General features: G+C 48.7%; 1 long non-coding RNA gene across 1 annotated transcript; it reads left to right on the top strand.

Annotated features, from left to right (window-relative positions):
• The first annotated feature begins 4,760 nt into the window (after positions 1–4,760).
• Positions 4,761–6,693, top strand: LOC122836893. Its single transcript, XR_006371657.1, has 3 exons — positions 4,761–5,775; positions 5,852–5,973; positions 6,160–6,693. It is a non-coding gene; the product is annotated as an uncharacterized LOC122836893 (long non-coding RNA).
• Positions 6,694–7,242: the final 549 nt, after the last annotated feature.

The following is a 7,242-nucleotide window of genomic DNA, read 5'->3' on the forward strand; positions in this document are numbered from 1 at the left end:
TTGAAAAAGTAACTTAGTTATATTACTGACTACTTGATTTGGAAAGTAACTAAGTTACACTAAAAGTAACTTTTTAGTTTCTTTCAGCAGCTGCTGACAACAACAACGCTCTGCCTCCTGTGAAAATCACATTGATCTTTGTCAATATTTAATTGTAAGTTATTTTATAATGGTAACATCAATAATGTGTCTCCACTGATAAGGTTGAACTGAAGAGGAGATTGTAGAAAAAACAGTACAAGAAAATAAAAAACCTGAGTGATTTGTGTGGTCCACTGTTGTCTGGAAAACTCTAAGAAGGATTGTAAAGCCCCCCCCCCCACCTTCAGGTTCTGCGTTACGGCCCTGCGTTTGGTGTCGCAGCGCACAGATCTCCTCCTGCAGCTCCACTCAGATGGCTGCACAGATTTGTGACACTTATCTTAGTATTAATAATTAGAATTAAGTTGCCATTATAATTATTGGAAACTACAGACACGTTCATTCGTGGCTGTTTTCACGTTTATTGCGCTGTTCATATTGGTCTCGATGTTTGCAGTTTTCTGGAGCGCAACGCGAAACTCGACGTCATTCAGAGGTAATATATTAACTTGACATTAACAAAGACACAGCGGGACGGATCATCCGGGAAATGATGAACAGAGAGAGACGGACTAAAACTACCTTAATGACGGACAAATTCTGGGATTTATTATGAATCTCTGATTATTTCCAACCCAAATGAGTAACTTCACGTTCAAAAACGAGCCCAAAAAGGCGCAACCAGCAACTCATTAAATTTGGAAGCGACTTTAAAAAAAAAGAAAAGCCCAAAGCCGCTTATAATAATCGGACTTGGCGACAGAAACTCAAAATAGTTCCAGTTTTTCCACCAACAAAATGCGCATCTCCCTCCATTGTTTACATTTCTGTCGCATAGAGACGTCGGTCACTCGACAAGACGAGTAGAGGAAATACGATTAAATAACAAAAGAAGATAGTAACGCAAAAATGATTTTGATAAGTAACTGTAGTCTGACTACTGGATTTGAAATAGCAACGCGTTAGATTACTGGTTACTGAAAAAAGTGGTCCGACGTCAGTAACGTGTTACAAATTAACGCGTTACTGACGTCACTGATTCAAAGTTGACACTTTTAATAAACTTTCAAGGAAACTTTGCATTAAAAGTGCCATTATTTACTGAATGACGCTTCATGACAACAGACTCCTTCATGTTCATGATGGTGTCATGTCACATGCACACCTGTCAAATAAAGTGTTACCAATAAAAGTAAAAACATTTTCTCATCATCCCCACTTTTTCTGTGAGTTTGTGGAGTTATTTCTGACAGCCAATCAGAGACTCAGTGTGTTATCAGGTCAGAAAAAACGCCCCCTTGTGGTGAGAAACAGTGTGGATTTAATCTAAAGCAGTGAATTAATTTACACAAGTTTGTTTAATTTCTTGAATTTCAGATCAAGATTTTGTTTTCATTTATTTTTAACAGTGTTGTATCTGATATCGAGTCCTTTGCCCCATTTAGCTGCTTCTGTTAAATAAACTGATCTGAGTTTGTTTCTCCAGTCCTTGTGGAGTCTGATGCAACAGTTCATCATCCATAAAAGTATGTTTACACCAAAAACAAACTCCTGGAATATAAACCAACTTTCTGCTTCTGTTTAAGACTCTGCAGCTCAAACACAATTTAACTCTGGCATTTTATACGAAGGCTGTAAATCCGATGGATTCAGAGTGAGGAGGAGGATCCATCCAGCTCTGACACACACACACACACACACACACACACACACACACACACACACACACACACACACACACACACACACACACACACACACACACACACACACACTCCCAGTCTCACAGTGGAATGGGTAAACACGATGAGTGAACTCTGCTCTCCTGCCGCCTCTCAGGACCGGCTGCTCCATGCATTATGCAGCTGCAGATCTTGACCACTGGCCTTCTGCTGATTGGCTGTCTCAGTGTCAAGGTGTGGGGGGGAGAAGGGTCCATCTCCTAATGACTGATCCCCCCCTCGACCCAGCAGATAGCCAGAGAGATCGATGCAGGTGGAGAAACTGCAGGATTATCTGACCACATTGACAGCTTCACCGTCTGTTCTCAGGATTCTAAACATGAAGACGGCTGCTGATCGCTCACATGCTGGACATCCATCCCAACTTAATTAAATCAAAATTTACCATCTGCGACCTTAGGCAGACTTTGGTTCTGCAGGGTAAACACCTGAAAGTTCCAGAAAGTGTCACAAAAAATAATGAAACTGAATGTTTGGGAATGGCCTAGTCAAAGACTGGACTCAAATATAATTAAGATGTTGTTTAGCTAGCTAACTGAACATTTAAGTAACACAGAACTATATATTAACTCTATAAAGTCCTGCTGCTGGTGAGGAACCTGAATATTTAGTTAGCAGGCTAAAACGCTAACTAAATATTTATCTCGTTAGCTCAACCTCTAAGCTTATGGATTCAATACTTAGTTTGAAACTGCGGCACTAACAAATGAATGAAGATATTGAAAATGTGACTTTGAAAAACAAATCACCATATTTTCTGTTACAACAGGCTAAATAGTCCAAGCCAGTGCTGTTATTTTTTACAGTGTAACTTTCCAAACGGCCCCATTAGAGGAGCAGGTCTACATTTATTCATGTGGTTTGTGATGGTGTAAGCGATGCGTTCAAGCCCAACTGGACCTGAACATGTCTCAGCTGAGCGCGGCGGTTCAGAGGCCAGGCCGATGTTGGTGTCAGTTCCTCCGTCATTAAGGCCGACGCTCCATGATTTATTCAGAAGACAACGCTCTTCCTCCTGGCGGAGGTGTTAGTCACGGGGTGCTAATGTCACATTACTTTACTGGCCATTCTGCTCTTGATAAATGACTGAGACGCGCCATAAAAAATAGATCAAAACCACCGGGACGAGACGAAGGAGGAGGAGGAGAGGCCGTTAAATCAACCACCCCCCCTCGGCCCGACAGGCTTTGGAAAATGCCAGCCATTACTGGTTTGCTGCGGCTAATCAAAGCTTCAGCGTGATTAGAGAACAGAAGCAGCTCGTCTTCCTCCACCTTAACAAGCCATTATCCTGGAGCGGCACCGCCCGGCCCACTGAAATATAGAGCACTTGAACGCGCTCGCTGCATCACAGGCTGCTGAACAAACCCTCTTATTGCACCTTCAAAGTGTAATTAAACCATTTCCTCCAGGGAGGCGAGGACAAGAGACCAGCGGCGGCAAGCTCAGGTCAGGATTGGGGACCAAACCCAACCCTCCAAACCCAACCGTCCACTGGGGATCCAGTGGAGGGTTGGGAACCAGTGGAGGGTTGGGAACCAGTGGAGGGTTGGGAACCAGTGGAGGGTTGGGGACCAGTGGAGGGTTGGGAACCAGTGGAGGGTTGGGGGACCAGTGGAGGGTTGGGGACCAGTGGAGGGTTGGGGACCAGTGGAGGGTTGGGGGACCAGTGGAGGGTTGGGGACCAGTGGAGGGTTGGGAACCAGTGGAGGGTTGGGAACCAGTGGGGGGTTGGGAACCAGTGGAGGGTTGGGGACCAGTGGAGGGTTGGGGACCAGTGGAGGGTTGGGGACCAGTGGAGGGTTGGGAACCAGTGGAGGGTTGGGAACCAGTGGGGGGTTGGGAACCAGTGGAGGGTTGGGGACCAGTGGAGGGTTGGGAACCAGTGGAGGGTTGGGGACCAGTGGAGGGTTGGGGACCAGTGGGGGGTTGGGGGACCAGTGGAGGGTTGGGAACCAGTGGAGGGTTGGGGACCAGTGGAGGGTTGGGGACCAGTGGGGGGTTGGGGGACCAGTGGAGGGTTGGGAACCAGTGGAGGGTTGGGAACCAGTGGAGGGTTGGGGACCAGTGGAGGGTTGGGGGACCAGTGGAGGGTTGGGGACCAGTGGAGGGTTGGGGACCAGTGGAGGGTTGGGGACCAGTGGAGGGTTGGGGACCAGTGGAGGGTTGGGAACCAGTGGAGGGTTGGGAACCAGTGGGGGGTTGGGAACCAGTGGAGGGTTGGGGACCAGTGGAGGGTTGGGGACCAGTGGAGGGTTGGGGACCAGTGGAGGGTTGGGGACCAGTGGGGGTTGGGGTACCAGTGGAGGGTTGGGAACCAGTGGAGGGTTGGGGACCAGTGGAGGGTTGGGGACCAGTGGGGGGTTGGGGGACCTGTGGAGGGTTGGGAACCAGTGGAGGGTTGGGAACCAGTGGAGGGTTGGGGACCAGTGGAGGGTTGGGGACCAGTGGAGGGTAGGGGACCAGTGGAGGGTTGGGGACCAGTGGAGGGTTGGGGACCAGTGGAGGGTTGGGGACCAGTGGAGGGTTGGGGACCAGTGGGGGGTTGGGGGACCAGTGGAGGGTTGGGAACCAGTGGAGGGTTGGGGACCAGTGGGGGGTTGGGAACCAGTGGAGGGTTGGGGACCAGTGGGGGGTTGGGAACCAGTGGAGGGTTGGGAACCAGTGGAGGGTTGGGGGACCAGTGGAGGGTTGGGAACCAGTGGAGGGTTGGGGGACCAGTGGGGGGTTGGGAACCAGTGGAGGGTTGGGGACCAGTGGAGGGTTGGGAACCAGTGGAGGGTTGGGGGACCAGTGGAGGGTTGGGGACCAGTGGGGGGTTGGGAACCAGTGGAGGGTTGGGGACCAGTGGAGGGTTGGGGACCAGTGGGGGGTTGGGAACCAGTGGGGGGTTGGGGAGGTGGGTAAAGGCTGTGAGCTAGCAGGTAAGGGCCCTGGACCGGTGATCCAACAGGAGGTCATTAGTCAAAGATCTGTAATCTGATTGGTCCAGTTAGGAGTAGCAGTGGTTCTACTGAATTGTTCTTCCAAGAAACAAAGACCCAGCAAACCGGCACCGACCCCAGGAATGCGGTGAAACTTCCTTCAACTCAGACAATGTTCCCATTAGAAACTGTTTTAATAGAGAAACCATCACGCAGCTAAATCTCTACAAACATCGCCCTCTAGTGGTTCTGGATGGCAGTGCATGGAAGCATCTATTTACTGACTGGAACTCCTGCACGATAAATCCACCAACAGTCAAAGATTTCTTTCCCTAAATAATATTTTATCCGTTTTTATTAACCTCCCTCGTTTCCAGCTGAACCAGAGTGTTCTCTGGCAGGTTCTGTTGTTCTTGGAGAACCCGCCAGCGGCCCGATCGGCCTCATTAATCCTCTCAGCAGGTTGCCTCTCAGAAGGAGATGTTTGCTGCAGCAACCCTCCGTCTGGAGGCGCTTCAGAGTTTGGAGGAAAGAAGAAGTGCTTTTAATTGGATCTGGCAGCTTTTCCACTGATGGATGTCAGGTGGAAACAAGCAGGAATCTTCACAGAGGAAACAGACTGCTGGAGGTTTTTATTAATCGTCTTCCTCTAATTTAGCAGAGCGAGCTGTCGTTGAATTACTGAGACTCGTCCTGCTATGGAGTTTTTTCCACCACACAATTTATCTTTCTGGCTGCTTTAAGCCTCCAATTTGTAATGAGTTATTGGGCTGTTCCCCAATATTCCCCAGTGATTGAGCAGGAAGTATTCGGGACGTGATTTATAGATGTTAATTGTGGAGCTCACAATGGAGAGGAGGAGGCGCACATCTGGAGGAGTCATCACGGCTGGAGCCAAGCTGCCGCTCCTGGGAGGGAAGGAAAAGGAGAGCTGAATGCGAACGACCTGCGACCCCCCGGGTCCCCAGCGGGAGCCCCGGATGCCTTTGGGTCAGGCCTCCTCCATCCAGGACTGATTAAGGTCAAAGGTTAGAATAAGAGCAGCAAGCATCCCGGCAGACCCCCCATATGCTGGACACTGACTGTTAAGACTTTCTCTTGCAGGTGGGAGGGTTCATCTCTGACAGACCCAGAAACACCACCTGCACTCAACATCACTTCCTGTTTGCTCCGTGATGCAGCCCTCTCTGGAAATCCAACTCCTTGCTCCTTCAGACTAGCCAACAGTAATTAGCAATCATCATCACATTAATGAGCTCATTATTTATTCATTTACTTGATTATTCTCTAATGATCAGCTGATCACCTGGACTAATCAAAGCATTCCATCAGCTGATCAGGTTGATCCTCCTGATTGTCTCTCTGTCTCTTTGCTTTTCCTGCATCTGCTCCGTCGTCATGGAAACCTGCAGTCCGTCCAACACATCCTGGTTCCCATCTCAGCAACGCAACGGACAGAACGGTGGCGGCGGTTCCCACAAGGTGGAGGAAGGTCTTAGCCGCAGAGTTTCCCACAGAGCCGGACGACACGCCCAACAGATTTATGCTTCTCCCAGCGAACGAAGCTGCAGCTGAACCTCAACGAACTGCGACCTCATTCTGGAAACACGCAGAGGCAGCAGGAAGCCAGCAGGACACACACCGACTTCACCGCCAACAAGACACACACCGACTTCACCGCCAACAAGACACACACCGACTTCACCGCCAACAAGACACACACCGACTTCACCGCCAACAAGACACACACCGACTTCACCGCCAGCAAGACACACACCGACTTCACCGCCAACAAGACACACACCGACTTCACCGCCTACAAGACACACACCGACTTCACCGCCAACAAGACACACACCGACTTCACCGCCCTCGGGACCAGTGATGGCATAGTTACTTTGAAAAAGTAACTTTAATCGGATTACTGATTACTCCCTGAAAAAGTAACTTAGATGACTGACTACTTGATTTGGAAAGTAACTAAGTTACATTAAAAGTAACATTTTTAGTTACTTTCAGCAGCTGCTAACAACAACGCTCTGCCTCCTGTGAAAATTACAATTAAGTATTGGCAAAGATCAATGTAAGTTATTTTATAATGCTAACGTCAACAATGTGTCTCCACTGATAAGGTTGAACTGAAGAGGAGATTGTAGAAAAAAACACAGACCAGCGCACAGAGCTCCTCCTGCAGCTCCACAGCTCAGATGGCTGCACAGATTTGTGACACTTATCTTAATATTAATAATTATAGTGGCGTTAAGTTGCCAATATAACTATTTCCAACTACGGACACGTTTATTCGTGGCTGTTTTCACGTTTATTGCGCTGTTCATATTGGTCTCGATGTTTGCAGTTTTCTGGAGCGCAACGTGAAGCTCGACGTCATTCAGAGGTAAAACATTAAGTTGACATTAACAAAGACACAGCGGGACGGATCATCCTGGAAATGATGAACAGGGAGAGACTGACTAAAACTACCTTAATGACGGACA

This window comes from Gambusia affinis, linkage group LG09, assembly GCF_019740435.1.
Source record: "Gambusia affinis linkage group LG09, SWU_Gaff_1.0, whole genome shotgun sequence".
Taxonomy (NCBI): Eukaryota; Metazoa; Chordata; class Actinopteri; order Cyprinodontiformes; family Poeciliidae; genus Gambusia; species Gambusia affinis.